Source organism: Dreissena polymorpha, chromosome 14, assembly GCF_020536995.1.
Source record: "Dreissena polymorpha isolate Duluth1 chromosome 14, UMN_Dpol_1.0, whole genome shotgun sequence".
NCBI classification, from domain to species: Eukaryota; Metazoa; Mollusca; class Bivalvia; order Myida; family Dreissenidae; genus Dreissena; species Dreissena polymorpha.
In genome coordinates this window covers 23,973,910-23,993,667 of record NC_068368.1, presented here as the reverse complement: position 1 = coordinate 23,993,667, position 19,758 = coordinate 23,973,910, and the positions used below count along the sequence as shown (strand labels likewise).

Sequence of the window (19,758 nt, the reverse complement as noted above, 5' to 3'; positions counted from 1 at the left end):
ATAACAACATTTATTGTATGTTTAGAGAGAATATGCACACAATTGACAGTTAAAATTTCAACCAATTTATTTGAATTATTTTGTATTATATCCAGGATTTATCCTTCATTCATTTTTTAATTACATCCCAGTTCCATTTGATTCAAATCACACGCTCGCTCGCCAAAACACAATAGTACCGCAATACATGAAGTATCGTTAAGCTTGTGTGTGCAACAATCGAATGTATACAATTTTCTTAGAAATGATCGGACCAGTAATCTTCTGAAGAAGCATTTCAAAATTTACATTTTCATTCCACTGTTAAATTCCCAAGGCATTTCAATTGTTATTACTCCCATTCCTTTATAAAAATATATATATGATAAACCTATACCTGTATCATCGCGGTAATAAAAAAGCTTTATAGTAGTAGTAGTAGTAGTAGTTGTTGTAGTAGAAAAAGTAGTAGTAGTAGTAGAAGTGGTGGTGGTGGTGGTGGTGGAGACGGTGGTGTTGGTAGTGGTGGTGACGGTGGTGGTGGTGGTAGTGGAAGTAGTAGTAGTAGTAGTAGAAGTAGTAGTAGTAGTAGTAGTAGTAGTAGTAGTAGTAGTAGTAGAAGTAGTAGTAGTAGTAGTAGTAGAAGCAGTAGTAGTAGTAGTAGTAGTAGCCGCAGCAGCAGCAGCAGCAGTAGTAGAAGTAATAGAAGTAGTGTTAGTTGTAGGAGTAGTAGAAATAGTAGTAGTAGTAGTAGTAGTAGCAGTAGTAGTAGTAGTAGTAGTAGTAGTAGTAGTAGTAGTAGTAGTAGAAGTAGTAGTAGTAGTAGTAGTAGTAGTAGTAGTAGTAGTAGTAGTAGTAGTAGTAGTAGTAGTAGTAGTAGTAGTAGTAGTAGTTGTGGTAGTAGTAGTAGTAGTACTAGTAGTAGAAGTAGTAGTAGAAGTAGTAGTAGTAGTAGTTGTTGTTGTAGTAGTAGCAGTAGTAGTAGTAGTAGTAGTAGTAGTAGTAGTAGTAGTAGTAGTAGTAGTAGTAGTAGTAGTAGTAGTAGTAGTGGTAGTAGTAGAAGAAGTAGTAGTAGTAGTAGTAGTAGTAGTAGTAGTAGTAGTAGTAGTAGTAGTAGTTGTAGTAGTAGTAGTAGTAGTAGTAGTAGTAGTAGTAGTAGTAGTAGTAGTAGTAATAGTAGTATTAATAGTAGTAGTAGTAGTAGTAGTAGTAGTAGTAGTAGTAGTAGTAGTAGAAGTAGAAGTAGTAGTAGTAGTAGTAGTAGAAGTAGTAGTAGTAGTAGTAGTAGTTGTAGTAGTAGCAGTAGTATGTTATTTATGTAGCATTACAAATCAAACGCAACAACTGTCTTTAATAACCTGATATTCTCAGTAATAGATCAGACATTAAAAGTAACATTATTCTATACATCTGTAATTTCCCAGTTGTATGGAATATTTTAACTTCTCTTCTTATACACGGAAACAAACGCAACACAATTACAACAGAACATTTAACTTGAATGAAGCAGGATTCATCGCGATGGCATTTTCGTTTTTAATCGCTGTTGGTTAAACCTTACACTAAAAGTATAGTTATTAAAAAAGATTTAATGTGAATACATGTCTCAAATTACAGGAGCCCTATTAAATGCTGTGTTGTATACAGCCTGTGCTGCACGACACCACTGACTCATAAGCTGGGAGCCGCCCATCAACAAGTGTTTCATCCTTTAATCCCAGGACACTCTCCGGGCGGTGGAACCGCAGTGCTGATAAGGCACTACGGTTCAGTGGTTAGCTGCCAGCTCTTCTCCTCCCTCTTAATCCATAGCCAACTGGACGCTCTCTCTGCTGCTTGACTCAGTTTCCCAACAGCTCTCTTTCTCTCTCCTCGTCTGATCCCTAGGGCACGTAGCATTCTCCACAGTGATTGTGCTGGAAAGCCTATTGTGCCAATTTCGATCGGGAACAGCCATGTTTTCCTACCGCGGGAACTGCTCTGATCTAAGTGATCAGTGTATTTGGCTTTCTTCCGCTAATATGCCATGTCGCACCTTGATTCCCATGGGACGGTGAGTTCAATTGTCACCAGCTTCTTGTGTTTGGTCGACCATATCACTATGTCCGGCCTCAGTGTAGTTTGGACGATCTCGGGGAAGACCAGCTTCTTCCCTAAGTCGACTTTCATCTCCCATTGGTCTGATTCATCTAAGATGGACTTGCGTCTATGGGCTTGTTTTGTGCTTTTTTTCCCTGCCTTGACAAAGTTGATCTTTGTAGATGCTGTTTTCTTTGTGATTCTTTTCTTCCTTCTCTCGCGCTCAAGTACATCTGCTAACTCCCTAAGGACAGCGTTGTGTCTCCATCTGTAGCGGCCCTGTGTCAGCGAAGTCTGAAATGATGACAGGATATGTTCCATGGTGCTTGGCTTGTTACACAGACTGCATCTTGGGTCTTCCACCAAACCCCATCTGTGAAGGATGGTTGGGGATGACAGCACGTCGTAAACCGACCTTAACAGGAATTTGAGTCCTAACGGCTCATACTGCCAGATGTCTGCCCAAGTCAACTTCCTCTCTGTTGTTGTCCATTTGTTCCAGGCACATTGGCCTCCCATTTCAACTGATCGGGCTCTTCTGCTCTCCTCTTCGCTCGCCCTGATTTCCATCTGCATCATCTGACTCCTCTCTCTTGTATCTGCCGTACTCCATCTCTGAGGTTTTATCATACCAAGCCCTTGTCTGCCCTCCGTAGTAGTTCCGACGATGTCTTTGTGTCTCAGTCTACTTTCAGCTTGGGACACCGCCTGGCTTACCAACCACTTCTTTCCGGTTCTTGTCTCTATGCCTGCCATCCAGATCAGGTCATCGATGATTCTTTCAGTGTCACCACCATCCTGGCCTTAGCAACTTTGTACTCCTCAACAACTGATGATATTGGGAGTTGGAGCTGGTTGGTCCTCCCATGCAGTCCGATGCTGGTGAAAATTGGTGGGATCCCTAGCCATCTACGGAGGTATCTGTTGATGGTTCTTTCAAAGCCTTCCACAGTAGAAACTGCTATCTCATACAGCATAAGAGGCCAGGTGAGTCTTGGTAACAATCCATGTTGGAATAACCATGCATTGAATTTCCCAGGAAGTGATTAAATGCAATTAAATGCAAACATGTATTATAAATAGTACTGCAATCTTTTTTACTTATTTAACAGACTGAGAAAAACTTAATTTCAAAAGAATGTACCATCCTTATAGTTGAAATAACTGCATGATATATTACTGTATAATGCGGAATTTTCATTACCCGTGTACACTGTTCACAGATGATAAAACATTCATTTATCATCTCGATACGATGTTACGTTTACGCAAAATTAATGTTAAACGAGAGGTATATGCATAATTTACTAGCCAAATGAATAATTCTGGTCGACGACATATAACAACTTTTAAAATATGATTATTGTACTGAAGTATAATGATCTCAATATAAAGCTTTTCCGGCAATTGTTACACATCGCAATAATTCATAAACCATCTTCCAATTATTCGCTATCACGAACATCCATTTCGTAATATGTCGTGTCATCCATAAAAAACGTTTGCGTTTGAAATGACTTTTGAAAAACAATTTCTATTACAATACCTAATAGCAGAAAATAAGCTGATTAGCTATTTAATTAAAGCTCAAACCCGATGAGCGATGCAACTATCGGAAGTGTTATTAAATATGCATATATAATGAACATATGAATTTTATTGCAGCATTGTTATGGTGATATCGATCCTAGCAGAAATCCGCACATATTACGATGCGTATTAGAAAAGTTTTTCTCCGTTACTAAATAGCAGTATTTTAGTATTTTTGTCATAATGCCACTGTAGATGTAGGAAACATAATTTTATAATCAAATTAATGAATAGTATGAATTTTTAGTGCTCTGATTTATATCATATTTTAGAAAATCTAAATCATTTTAATTCTATAATCATTCTACGAATAATGGCACTTACTTTATTCACTCTGAATACCCTGCAATTAGATGTCCAAACATATGCGACAAATTATCTCCTTGAATGATTTATTTACACGGAGTCTGATCGTCAGAGAAATGTGTCTGGATGATGCCATTATGTAAATTACTATCAGACAAAAATCTTACGAACAAAAAAACTGAAAGAATGCAATGTACTGGACGTTTAATTGACAGCTGGATATCGCAAATATTGTCAATAGCAAACTTCTCAGAAAGCACAAAGCTCATGAAAACCGCATAATGGACCATTAGCCTTGCTCGGACAGAACTTTAGTATTTTTATACGGACTTATTCTCGTATACCATGACAGTTGAAGAATGCGGAAGGAGCATACACATGCTGTTATTCGCTTGCAGTTGGTTTTTGTTTACATAAATATATGTAACCTTTTGCATGCCCAATGATAATATAACCATCAAACAAATATCAGATTATTTGGAAGGATAAGCAATAGAAATTTGAAACACGAGTTAATACATGCTTAATACCATTTACCAATAAATACTACAAAGTGGAAAGAAACACTTTTCAGAAAGTAGAACATTAATGCATGTATGAACAAAGCATGGGTCCATCGCTTTTGAAGAACAAACCGCATAACAGAACCAATAATAATTTCTAATATGATAGCGAACATATATTCAACTTGCATGTAAACGATCCGCATCGTACACTAACAAATACCGTGCATTCTTTTGTTTTAATATATTAGTTTCATAAGCATGGTCTTTTAACTAGAACTAGGGCAACATGATTGCAACATTTCCGAGGCATGAAAAAATAAGTAATCGTCAAGAAGCACAATGTAACATAATCATATTACAACCACATTAGATTATTAATAGTCGATATTGGTTGCCAACATTTTACTAATAAAAAACAATATATTTTTAAACAATGTTAAAGATACACAAGTTCATATATTTTACCTGTATACGTTTTTATTAAACCAAACACAGTCACTCAACCACTTACTTTGTAAGAGATACATACATATGTCAAGTCTACAACAAAAACATATAAATGTTAGTACACTGTACATTTCAATGCTTCTTCTTATATCATACCCAATTATGGCCATGAGCTTACACTGTATGTCGGATTTCAAGCCACTGGCGACAAATCCTATTGTTCCACAGACATATCAGCTAGACTAGTGGTGTTCGGGGAACTGTTGAATTCCAGTCAATATTCCGTATGGTTTAATTTAACATGCGTGATTGGTATTGCAGTCTGTATGTTCAAGTTTTTTAACTGTTATTGGCGAGCTTCCAACTTTCTTAACACCGCTTAGTGCAAATAGTTTGACAAATCGTGTTCAGATCTCTTAATGACACTTCCGGTGATTTGATATAATTTGCTGGCTACAGGGCAAAGTTGCAAACATTCATTAAAGAGTGATATGAGTAACAATTTAGATGAAACCTTTCACTAAATCGATCACAACACTCATGAAGATCGTGCCTTTGAAAAATTCAATCGTCTAAGCTAATATAATGACTTGCCGAATTAATGTGTATGGCTCTTACTTTAAATAATGTCTCCATTCTCCATGGAGGGTCATTCGGTGGAAAGATCATAAATTCAATATATTATATAAATATCTGCAAAAGTTGCTATCAGCTAATTAAGTGCAATGTCCCAAGTGCATCAATCTCAAATTGTGAAGACTATGATCACAGCACTTGCAAATGCGCACGAGTGCCTGTATAATATCGATGTCTTTTATGAAATGTCCTGTATTGTATTAGTAATTCGTCACTTGGCATTACTACAAAACTATCGGCAGTGTATAGAATTTCACACCACAAATGTTTCTAGGGTTATGTTTTATACCTACGTCAAATAAAGATATCGACTTTAATGAACAGTGGATATAGTTATAGTTTGATATGTTTAACACTAATGTCGCGACATTTATCTCATTAAACATATCATGGCATTCTAAAAGCAATATAAAAGACGAATATTGTGTCGTTCTTTTACAATTTGATACTTATGTACCACAAAAGCACGTTTGTCTCTCGCGAGGGGTCTTATCAGTCACAACTGAGTGCTACAGAAGTATATGTGTTTTCTATAGGCGACTGGTAACCCGCCTCTTTAAAAAAAAACACAACATGATTTTTACTCTTGAGAAATTCACTCTATAAGATGTTCGGGTAGAGAAAGCCTTACATATCACATCGTCCACATCATCGGCTGAACATAACCTCCACCACATACGACGGAAATTCATTTTTATGCTATTGAGCCCACTATCGAAGTGCTCCAGAGCTCCATTGATCGTGTGCAACGACAACAATAGCGTTCAACCACGTCGAAAATTCAAGCCAACAAAATTGCACACGCATACGGCCCACTCACATTTTACCAGTACTGGTAACGATAAATATTCAAACTATTGCAACACGTGTCCATTTGGGATATCCTTAGATAAAACAATTCTTAAAAAAAATACAATCTAAATAAAAAGTCATGCATACAGAAACACAGCTGCTGAGTCATCGTGTCAATAAAATGTATGTCCGCAAATGCAAATGTAGAGAAAAAACATTAATTTATCATCGTTATACAATGTTATGTTAACGCTAGCAAATGTTTGGGTTGAAAACGAGAGGAATATGCATAATGTACTAGCCCAATTAATACTGCTGGTCGACGTAATACAGCCACTTTTTAAACATGACTATTATACTCAACAATAATGATCTCAATAAAAAGCTATCCAGGCCATTGTTACAGAAATTAAAGTACACATCGCAATGTTTCATAAACTATCTTCCAATTATTCGCTGTACGAACATCCAACTCATAATATGTCGTTTTTTTCATCAAGGACATTCGCGTTTGAAATATTTTAGAAAAACAAGATACTCTTTGTCAATACTAAATAGCAGAAAATTAGCTTATTAGCTTTTTAATTACAGCACAAACGCGATGCGCGATGTAAATATCGGAAGTGTTATTAAATATGCATAAATAATACACATTTTAATTTCTTTACAGTATTGTTATGGCGATATCGATCCAAGAAAACACCCGCACTTATTCTTATGCGTAATAGAAACAGTTTTCTCCGTTACTTATTGAAATTGCAGTATTTTATTATTTTTGACATAATGCAAAAAACTGCAGATGTATGCAATATGATTTTGTAATGAACTTAAGGAATAGTATGGATTGTTTAGTGTTTTGATTTCTATCATATTTAAAAAAATCTAAATTATTTTTAATCTAAAATTCATTCTGCAAATAATGGAACTTAATATATTCACTCTGAATAACCTGCAATTAGAGTCCAAACGTATACCACAAATTATCACCTTGTCAATGAATGATGAATTTACACGGAGCATGATCATTAGAGAAATGTGTCTTGGTGATGCCATTATGTAAATTACATTGAGGAAAAAAATCGTACGAACAAAAATGCTGAAAGAATGAATTGAACTAGACGCTTAATTGACATCTGGATGTCAACAATATTGTCAAGTCTTTGAGAAATACATATAAATGTAAGAACACTGTACATTTCAATGCTTCTTCTTATCATACCCAATAATTGCCATGAGCTGACAATGCATGTCGGATCCCAAGCCACTGGCGACAAATCCTGTTGTTTCACAGACATATAAACTCGACTAGTGGTGTCTGGAGAATTCTCGAATTCCAGTCAATATTCCGTACGGTTTAAGATAGCAGCCGCGCGTTCCGCGTGATTGTTATTGCAGTTTGTATGTCCATGTTTTTAAAATGTTTATTGACGAGCTTCCAGCTATCTAAACAACGCTTAGGTGGTGAATATTATACACAATGTGTTTTATTAACGCTATTACTCGGTTACGGCATGGATGATACCAGTGAAATAAAATGAAATCATTTCAATCTTGCTCGGCGTTCTTAATTTTTACGAATAAAACAAATAAATGCTCGAAAAAGAATGACGACAACGTTATTTTTCAATTGTTATACTCAGCTTTATACATCACAGACGAACAAATACATAACATGACAACAAGAAGGTCATATCGTACCTTAACACCTAAGCTATTTCGATATTGCATCATTCAGTTGTTTAACCAGCAATTACGAGACCATATACCAGAACATGTCAACTCTTGTATGCATTACACAAATCACAGATCAAAACAACGCGTAATATTGATTTGTAAATATAATAAACATAATGTCACAAAAGAGTTATATTCGAAACTGTTTTTATAACACGCATGCCCATTTGCATAATATAAATTTAATAGTACATGTATATAATTGTGAGTTTTATGAATAAATCTTTACGACACTTTTGTTTTAAGGAAACATACATGAACATAAACATATTATTTTCATAAAAATGGTGTAATATGAGAGGTCAATGTAATATGATAATTGTAAAAATATATTTGTAAGGTACTCGAACATACCAAATGTCTCATGTATGAATGCGTCCAACTTATCTGGGTCGTTGCATGATAATTGAAACACACGAACAATATTAAAATTAGAACATTCAGACGAGTGCTTTAAGCTTTTAGCTAACATTAATTGAATAAAAGTGTACATTAAATACCGTCTATAATTTGTTAATTTATAAAAGAATGATGGTTCAATCACAGGGCTTACAATCAGCCATATGCGTTTGAAAATCAAAGATGTTACAGTTTATTATCTTTGTGGAATATGAGAAAATGCCGCGGAAATAAAATTGGTTTCCATGCAATTTGAAGTGAAGAAACCATTTGAACCGTATTTGTCAAGATTTCAAAGGCGCATAGAACTGAAATAGTTTTTCTGTTTGAATTTGAACGCTTTAAAAATTTTAGTGTATACCGCCCTAGTTATAAACAATAAAACATAACAACTATTGATTATGACATACAAGCACACCGCAAAATAAATAACAGCAAATTCAACAATGACGAAACAAACACGTCGTTTTGCATCAATACGATTTTCCAGTAGAGCATAGCTTCTCGTTGCCATAGTTCAATATGCCTGTCTTGAAGAATGTTGCAATCAACACACATGCTATATAAGAAAGATAATGACTAGTTTAAATAAACATTTGTCAGCGTTTAAAACCGTTAAATTTAAACAATTGTTTCCATTGCGTTCTATATGTTAAAGTTCATATTTCAATGAATGGATATATTTCCACCGATGAGTGAAGGTTATTTTTCAAATACATACATGTGATACGTCTTCTACATGCGTTTCAAACGAAAACAGCTCTATGTTCAGCCATTAACAGTGTTGGTATTGGCAACTTTTGATATAATAAAGCCACCCTATTACCAGGTATCTCCCCTTTATTTACACCTGTAACACGATATGTACTGTATGGTTTTGCATAGCAGTTGCATACATTGATATACTAAGCGAAGTGCACCTTACAGTGCTATTGAGGACAATATACGGCGATTTTGTAACATTTACAACACAGAACAAAGACTGTTTGTTTCTCTTTTATTTACCTTTAACACACGGAATGTTCCAAAATCTTATTCGTGTTCATGGTTAAAATAATTCAATAAAACCTCCAAAATATTTTGCACACTTTGGCATTGAACCTCTTAATCTAACTATATTACATTAACGAAATAGTAGGAACTATTTATCAAAGCTTAACGACATCGCCTACACCCATTTAGCGATACATGTTTTCGTCTTACAGGAAACAAAGCAATCCACATAAGGGTATACTTTTCAGTGAATTGTAAGTGGTAAAAGAAAAGTGTATTGTACTTTAAAAAGATGCACATTTTTATTTTCACGGATTTTTCCATCAATTATGTAGGTCGACCAGTGTCCGTTACTTTGTCTGTCTGGCAAATGTAAATACATATATAATATTCACGAACTTGTCACAACTATCAACAATAAAAACCAAATAAATAACAACGATGTCTATATAAAGAGATTTGTGCGGCACTATGATATGTTTAATCTATAACATAAACAGTAGTTTTTTATTCAAGGTCATTATCCGAATGTTATATATTTTATACTTATCGTTCATTACTTCCACTACACAATAAGACATACAAAGCTTTTAACAAGGCAGGCGTGTTTGCGCAGAGAATATGGTTTAACGTATAACATTAACAAAAGTATGTCATGTATGTCAATATAAGAATGCTATATTCATACACATACACATACAATTATAAATATTTTGTAGCCTACACGAGCGACATGCTATTTATTTCTGCGATGCAATTAAGGGTTAATAACTTAAAGGAAGATTACTACAAACTCTTATTCTGTGTGCAAACACATCTTCCTAGTTCAATAGTTGTAATGATACTCTGAAATAAACAATCATTATGTACCAGGTTTGTTTGAGCTTATGTTTCTTGTAATCATTGTATCAATGTGGTGTTTCATGTTTCACAGTCAAGTCAAGTTCAGATCAAACCGAATCCGTTCAGTTCTGTTCAAAATGTTTTGTTCTCTTCTGTTCTGTTATGTAATAATATGAAATCTATAAATGTAAATACCCTTTCAGTTAAATGTCGTGACATATGTGTTGATGTTCATATTAGTGTATTTATTTAATTAAATATCATGAAATTAATATTATTTCTAAGAGAATTCGATTAATGAACCATTTTGACATACTACCTCTTTAATTAGGTTATTTACACTGTTAAGCAAATCTTCTGGTATATGATCGAATATTAAACCAACAGCACAATACACCTCAAACAAATAAAAGGGTAAATTATACCAGTGTAATCACATTTGTGGCTTGATCATGTATCATATGCAAATAACGTTATCGAGTCATCGAATGTACTAAAGAAAGCATTAATAATTCAAAATATAAGTGGGTGGATATGACATGACCGCGTTCCTCAACTGTTTTCCGAAAAGTTATCCCAATAATAAGTCCGATATTTAAAATCAAGCAGCCAACTACCAAACGATATGGCCTGTTTTGTGTTCAATGAAGGTTATTAGTTGTGAGACTAAATCATGTACTTACCATTCGTTTGTCTTTTATAAATATTGTAAAATATAATCATTCAATTCTATAAATTCGTGCCTTCAGTTTAAATAGGATCAGCATGATATTTTGTGTATTGATGCACACATTCACTTCGACAATCAACGCAGATACGGTTGAGAATTTCTTGAATATAACATACGACCGAAAGCAGAATTGTTCTTAAAGTAACATGTATAGAAATCAATTAAAACTTAAGTGTAAAATATAATAATACAATGATTACATATGGAATAAATACGCACATAAAAAATCCACATAATGCGTTCAAGAAATAGTAATATGTATTAAGCATAATTTAAACGAATGCAAAAGTATTATTCTCTTACTAACATCACAAAAGGGAATATAACAAAATAGCAACAAACTTGAACAAGACGCGACATTTGTTCCGATGGAGTGTTCAATCATTAAACGCGTCTATTTATGCCCAAATTCATAACTAAGCAGACATTTACATAAGCCGCCATACCAAAGGCTTCATTGTGTATTCATGGCCGCATGCAATAAGAAAGGAAGGCCTGTTCATTCCTACAGTGTTAGCGTTTGTTGAGTAAACGTGGACACACATCTGAATAGAAGAATGCTTGAAACAAATTTGATAGAAACCATCTTCGATTTATAAAAATAGACTTAAAACAAATTCAAATCTGACTAAAGAGAATAAGTCATAATGAACATAATCAACATAAAACCAATAAACCAAAGAATGCTTAGGCCATTCGTTACACATTATTTGAGTAAAGGTGCATATTATAGAATTAAAAAGTTGTTTAATGACAGAGAACATTAAAAAGATGTAAATGTCAATTGATAATTAATTGCAGAAATATATGCAAATATAATAAATCATGTTTATTAAAACTGCTAACGCATCAACTTGCTATTGAAGAGCTAATGGAAGAATATAATATAATTACATAATAGAATATAATATAATATTAAATGTATAATTATTTTATTTACACATCTGTTTTGTATTTTGCATAAAAAGCAACATAAACTTGACATGTAGTCACACTATTTAACCGTTTAATCGAACATCGTCACTGAAGTTGATAGTTTAGCCTACAATTCGATACCACATACATGCTAACCAAAGGGAAGAGTCAAGGCGTTATAAGGGCAGTAAATTCCTTATTTGTGTATTAATAATTATTGCGAGCAATATATTGTACAATAATTATTTCGTTCAATGTGTTTCCATAACTTTTTTAAACTATTAAGTGAGTACTAATCATAAATCAGTAAGATCAATACGTGACTTAAAATATAAGCAACAATCCATCACATTCAATAATCCGATGATGTACTTTTGTCTAAGATTGACTAACATTGGATCATCAACAACATAGCCTTATAGTTTGGTACCATTAATATATCATCTAGAAACTAACATATTATTGAGAAACAATCGTATCTCATTAAAATGAAGTTGTGGTTATGATATCAAAAGTTGCAGTATGTAAGAATTGTATGCTTAAAGGGACCGTCAGCCGCGATTGAAAAAGTTGTTAAGTTTTCATATTTTCAGTTTATTTGGTAATAAATTTTACTGGGTACATGTACCAGGTAACTACCAGTTAACTATAGATAGAGCAAGTAGATTGATCATCATCGTCACGTGGTAAACACAGGAATGCAAATTTTGCATGCGGATTGAATTGTATATATTTTATATATAAAATGATCAATCTACTTGCGTTATTTATAGTATGTTAATCGTTATGTCACCTATTTTTAAGATGTACTTTCGATGTCATATCGCGAAATTTTATAACCGAATATACTGAAAATATGAACTTTTTCAAGTAATGTAATATACCAGTCGTGATATTTTAATCAATATAAACTAATAATCGAAAAAAAAATACGGTATTTTAGAACTTATCTTTTTTCGTCAATCGCGGTTGATGGTCCCTCTAATGAATAATCGAACATACGGCGATGTGCGTTGGTTATTTAATTTCATGAAATTCAAGCACTCTTGTAATCTGCTTATTTAAAAGGAGCAATAACAAATCAACAGCAGCAGTATTGCAATGGAAAACCATAGAAAACAGTTTTTCACTGCAACACAAGAATAACAACTACATCAAAATCATCATGCTTGCATATGTATAAAACTGTACATAAACGTCACCTCCGTTCGATATGGGTGTTTTTCTAATTGTTTTTCTAGCTAAACAAAATCAAGTCAAATATATTTACATGTTCATATTCCAGCGTTCGCATAAAGATATGTGCATTGTGTATTCATTTCAGGTATTTTGTCCAGACGAGCTAGTGATTTGACAAACCTTGTTAAGAAACTAAATACATTCTGATCGAAAACGTTCTGTTTGTATAAAAAAATTATATCATATAAATATTGTATATAATTCATTATGAATTGCTGTAAGGACTAGCATCACTACTGTATGCAGCATTTATAATATTTATTGTTGCCTAAATGTGTTGTCTTATATGCATACTAATGATAGATTACTTAAATATAACACAAGCACAATTGATACATGCAATGAAAAATAGCCACGTCAAAAGCGTGCTCGTGTACGCTGACGTTATCTGTGATCTTTTTGTTCAAAGCAATAACAAGACACACTTTCGATTCGGAAATGTAAGCACTGATATTTCATGGTAAAGCCTTGCTATGGGATGGCCTTAGCTGCCTAGGTCTTAGTAATTCCTGATTTCATAAAACGTATCACGAGGTGATAAGTGTTATGGGATACACGTGTGCCAATAAAGTGTTCGGTCTTGTACAACATTTGTTGTTTGGATCAATAAAATGTTATACTTTATGAGCTAGCGAAATCGAATCCATGAAGAGAAAATGTGTTACTTAATGTAGTAATTACTTGCTGACGTCGTTTATTGCGGTACTAAAGTACCCATAATTTCTGATAAATAATATATAAATGCAGCAATAAGATATATGTGACGATAACACGCATCGTGAAATCGTGAACTAATCTAATCATATAATCTTTGGTGCATATCATGAGCAAAGCATTTTAGCTTATGCCTACATGCGTTGTTTTGATCAGCGTGATACGTAACTGCAAGTAGATTTATATATGAACGTTTCGAATGCAAGAAGCGCAATACGATAAAAGGTTATCTATCTAATTTGCATGTGTTTTAACGCTTATATAACAACTTAATTGAACATTTTACTCACGTTTATTTACTCAACGTTTCCTGTATATTTGTCACGAAATCATAAATCCTAGTTAAGTAGTTATATTATTGAAGAAAAAGTGCGAATCAGAAATCACATCTACGGTTGCAGACAATTCTCCGGATTTAGGCATGCTTATTACTTGTAGAGGCACGCAGTCGATTTCATATCATGTGTGAGGTGCAAACACGTGATTGAAGAGATATAAAAGGGACTGTCAACCACGAATGACGAAAAAAGAAAAGTTATAAAATACCGTATTTTTTACAATTATTAGTTTGTATTGATTAAACTTTCACGACTGGTATATAACATTACTTGAAAAAAGTTCATATTTTCAGTATATTCGGTAATAAAATTTCGCGATGTGACATCGAAAGTACATCGCGATAATAGGTGACACAACGATAAACACACTATAAATAACGCAAGTAGATTGATCATTTTATATATAAAATATATAAACTTCACTACGCATGCACTATTTGCATTCCTGGGTTAACCACGTGACGATGATGATCAATCTACTGGCGTAATTTCTAGTTAACTGGTAGTTACCTGGTAGACATACCCAGTATAATTTATTACCGAATATACTGAAAATATGAAAACTTAACAACTTTTTTCAAATAATGTAATATACCAGTCGTGATATTTTAATAAATATAAACTAATAATTGTAAAAAGTACGGTATTTTACAACTTTTCTTTTCTTCGTTGTCGTGGTTGACAGTCCTTTTAAGGCTCGAGAAGTGCGTGTATGAATAGCAGTCATTATACAGGTGTTTTCTGTCATTTCACGAACTATTAAAATATAAAACAACACTTAACAGAGTTTGTGAATATACATGACATGTCAATTAAACTGGACATTCGCAGTAAATGATGAGTGCGGAAAATAATGCCATAGAATGCATGAGGACTGGCGTATCAAGGAATGAGAATATGTTTTTCAACTCAGCATTGATCGTCAATAATTAATTAAAGTTTGATGAAGTAAAATATTTGACATTTGTAACTACAATAATTATAAAAATATAAGTGTGGAATGTATATAATCAAAACAAACACGTAGAAATATTCTCCTTGTGAAATTATGATAAAACTTAAGTTTGTCCGTTTAGTTAATATTTATAGCATTTGCTTATGATAAACAACAAAATAAAACATCTTATCTTTCTTTCGTTCTTATACAATTACATCGTTCAGAAAAAATACACTATAATCAACCTGAGTAAATTAGCAGCCTTGGTTAACTTAATAGACTCATACAAATGTGTACGAACTCAGAATTTCAGGTTCAAATTCTAGTTATTTAGTTTTACAGAAACCTTTTCAAAATGTGTTTGATCTCTTGCAGAGTGTGGGGGCCGAGGAATTGGGAGGTAACCGGAACAATGGGATTGAACCCTTTGTCGAAAGAATGAAATCGAGGCTTATATTCGAGAAGACTGTCCCTCTGAACTCAAACATAAAACGTATATTAAGTATTTATTGTATATGTAAATACAATGGTTTATTGACTATTGTTATATAAGCCAGCATCAATAAGGATTGACTATGAAATAATTGTTAAAACCAGATTCTGTAGATTTGAATTTCTTGAAGGAAAACATAATTTTAATAAAAAGTGTTTTCCTTGATTGAGATTGTGTAAGATTAAGAACAACATGTCGTTTGTAATTTAGTTTTGAGAATGTGATTTCCTTGATTCAATACTCCGATTACGATTAGTATCCAAAAATTTAGGAAACCAGCGGTCGTAGTATCTTAGAACAAATATTTTCTTCTGCCTAAGCAATTTTCTTTACAAGTATATTTACTTTACGCAACACGGCGAGTTTTCGAAGCGTTTATTGAAAGAAATACATTTCCATGACGATTTGTGTATATGTGTCGTTCGCTCATTATACATCAGCAGTAAAATGATTATACAATACATGCATACACATTATCTATGCAATTGAGATCACTTACCAATTTATAATGGTATTTGAAAATCCAGGATGTATACTACAAAATTACTTTGGTCGAACACAATTAAATACATTCGCTCAAAGATAGTGCTTGAAGCTTAGAGAAGTTCGAAATAATGTCCATAACCCAAGCTGTTCACATGATTAAGATTTCCAATAACCAGTTGTTCGTGAGCAAATAAAATCATAATTTGAGCGTTTATTATCATGGCTTTGATAATATTCATTTCAAGCTTACCCCATTATCCCATAATGATTGCCGTATTTACGCAACATGATAATTATTCTAAAAATGATATAAATACGATTGACATAAAATTTTCATTTTATCAAAGATACATGTTTGTGCGTATCAATTACTGTATTATAATTTCTTGATATATACGTAACACCGTAATATATTGAATAATTTACCAGAAAGATAAGAATTATTTTTTAATTGAATTCAAATGCTAGCTTTACCGTTTTGTATTCGTAAAAGCAATATACCAAAATTTCGAATTCTCGAAGTCTTTGCGTTGTATACAACGCGAAGAAGCAAACGTTACCTTAAGTGGAACTAAAGGAATATTGAGCGAGCTAGAATGTAAATACATGTAATCAGAGACGATGAATGAGGCCATTATAGTCAACCACATTAACCTGGCAAGTTATTGAGAGGGTTTAGTGATTTAAAGCGAGCAATGACGTTAAGCTTTCATGTTTTTTTAAAGTAAATTAAATGGCCATCAACGACATATATTTTGCTAAGAAAGAATATAAATACTTTGAACTATCCAATATTATTTCAACCAATTAATTTATATATTGATAGATTGCAAGGCCTGACTGTACATATTAATTTCATGTCCGATGACACGCGTACCTTATAACATACATCGCGGCAAGTTTCTGCGTGTAAAAATCAAATGCATATTTTTTCCATTTATAGAACTGGGAGTGGGAAATCTCTTGAAAAGAAGTCATTTCATAAATCACATACTCCTGTTAGGTCCTAGTACCAGAGAAGGCCCTGTCATAAGAATGATAATTGTGTCTTAGTAAAAGCAACATAAATACTAAAAATCCACGAATATTTCGGATAATGAAGCTAAACATTAAAAATCAGTGTTCCTTATAGTAATAGCCGAAATTTCAACGCTAGATGTGGTTTAGTAACATAGATTTAACGAGGTACAAAATGGTCGTTTTTTGTGGCAAAATATATTCCATGTGAATTTTTCGCGACGATATCGAACATTTACGAGCAAGCACGAGATTTGCCTCGGACGTTCGCTCGTAAAAGTTCGGATATCGTCGTGGGAAATTCACATGGAATCTATGTTACAAGAAAACATCTAGAGTTCAAATTTTGTCTATTGCTCGTATTGGTTCGACAATTACCTTGGCGTTTACCCTAAAATTAGCCAACACCAAAAAATGGAAACTAAGTTAGTGGTAGTATGAAATTGATCAGAGTTATTAAAAGTATTTATTTTATAATTTCTAATACAATAGTAAATAAAACATATTAAGATATCTCCAACAGCACAACCCTATTCTGGTCCCCGTCGTACTAATACTTTAGTACTTCAGGCACCGGGATTGTCTCCCATTTAGCCATCGCAACAAGAAAGACGTGTTAATTGGTTACAGGGAAAAGTGCAAGATACAGGAGACACCCCATTCCAGAGGTGACCCTGTGTCTTTTAGTGCCAGGCGTATATCAGCTAGTACAATGCACCTCGGTTAAACGTCTCATGCGAAAGACGAGTTTTAACACATTAAAATGTTTTGTAAAATTCTCACATTAACAACTAAATGTTAAAAAGTATATAGAGCCTGGAAGTGTGAACATATTTTTAACACATTCAAATGTGTATTAAAATACTCACATTAACAAATTAATGTCAACTTTAATTTCAAACTTGAATCCGGCTTTAGTTAAACATTGCGTAATAAAAGTATATCCGAAATCCGTTCTCTCCGAAATATAGCTATATATCATATGTCCATGTATTGAGATTTGGAGTAAAAAGCAAGAAAAATCAATATCGCCAATATATTAATTATAATAAAGCGTACCGATTATCACAATGTGAACTTCTTGCTCCGAAAATAAATTAATTGTCCATTTTAAAGAACACACTGGCTGCCGCCATGAAACATGTAAGCCTGACCCAATACAACGTGTCAGGGGCAGGTAATCCAGACTTTACAAACCCACGTATTTCTATTTTTCAAAGTGGCAATTTAATTGCTTTTGAACTTAATACCGATCCCGTAAACCCATTCAAACGATCAGTGTGTAAAGCCCAGCACTTCAGACCATCTCCAATATGCCATAAACTGCAGATGTTCTTTTTAATTGTATTCAATTGCGAAATTGTTCCAAGCACACGAAGGAGTTCCAAGGACACCCACATTTCTCTTGAATATTGACAACGTTATTACTCCTGCATTTATAGATAATTATCCCGAATGCATATGACAAAAAATGTTTAGAACGCAAAATCCAGGCAATAAATTACAGATTGTTCTCTTATGAAACATACTGCAACAAGGAACACACTGTAATGCTAGCAGAATATGTTGATCTCATTAAATTTTACATTTAATATATTGATTCTGACAGATTTTTAATAATCTGTTTAAATATTTTCGATAATTTAATTCCATTTTTTTTTTCATTTCAATATATATGGGCTGGTCATCAGTGAACACAAACATGTCTGGATGATTCAGTGATTTGTATTACTGAGTCAGAAAAGATATTGCAAAAACAAATAAACGCTGACCTATGAAATTGCACAGGCCTCAAAAAAGCGTCGGAATGTCATAAATATTTTCAATAGACTGCACAACCCATTTCAGACAACGTCATCCCACGTGCATTCCGCATAATGTGACACTCAACCGTATTCTGAAAGAATTGGATATTTTTAACGATGAATCCAGCACCGCGGATTATAGGAAATCACATAAAAATTATTAAACATTTTGCATGTAGCTACTTGAATTGTTTAAACATATGTTTTGCATTTCGAATGATTGTATAATTTGAATATGGCGAATTGCGCTGCGCAAAACTGAATACGCAAATGAAACCTAAAGAGAGCTGCTGAAGACGCAAATTAAAACTGAAAAGTTTAACATGATTATATATAAGATTGTGATTTTGAATGCATAGTTTTCAATAACAAATCAATTCGATAATGTCCTCGTTTTCACATTTTATGTCATTCTTTAAAAGGTTGATGAAAAGTGTGACGCGAACAAGTGATCGAACAAGACTGATCAAAATTATCTTTTCTCTGAAAATATTTTGAATGTCAACATAGCGACAACGTTGCTTTTTTAGTTGTGATTAATTCTGTGCTCGAAACTTCAGAAGCGAATGCATATCTCGAATGCCAAAACTGTCATGTCCCGTTAATGTCACATGCCAGATTGTAAGATATGGCGTTGTTGATTTACCAGCATGTAAGAGAGATCAAAGCGCTGAAGGAACCGAAGTTGATCGCTATTGCATAATCTTATACGCAACTCAGTTTTCAAAGTAATGTAATAGCTTTTTGTATCGCAAGTTTGAAATGAACACAACCCATTCA

The 19,758-nt window shown here is 33.5% G+C and overlaps 1 protein-coding gene across 1 annotated transcript in view; it reads right to left on the bottom strand.

Moving 5' to 3' along the window:
- LOC127857512 (uncharacterized) overlaps positions 1 to 19,758 on the bottom strand; it is a 240,138-nt gene that overhangs the window by 201,254 nt on the left and 19,126 nt on the right. The window lies entirely within an intron of this gene.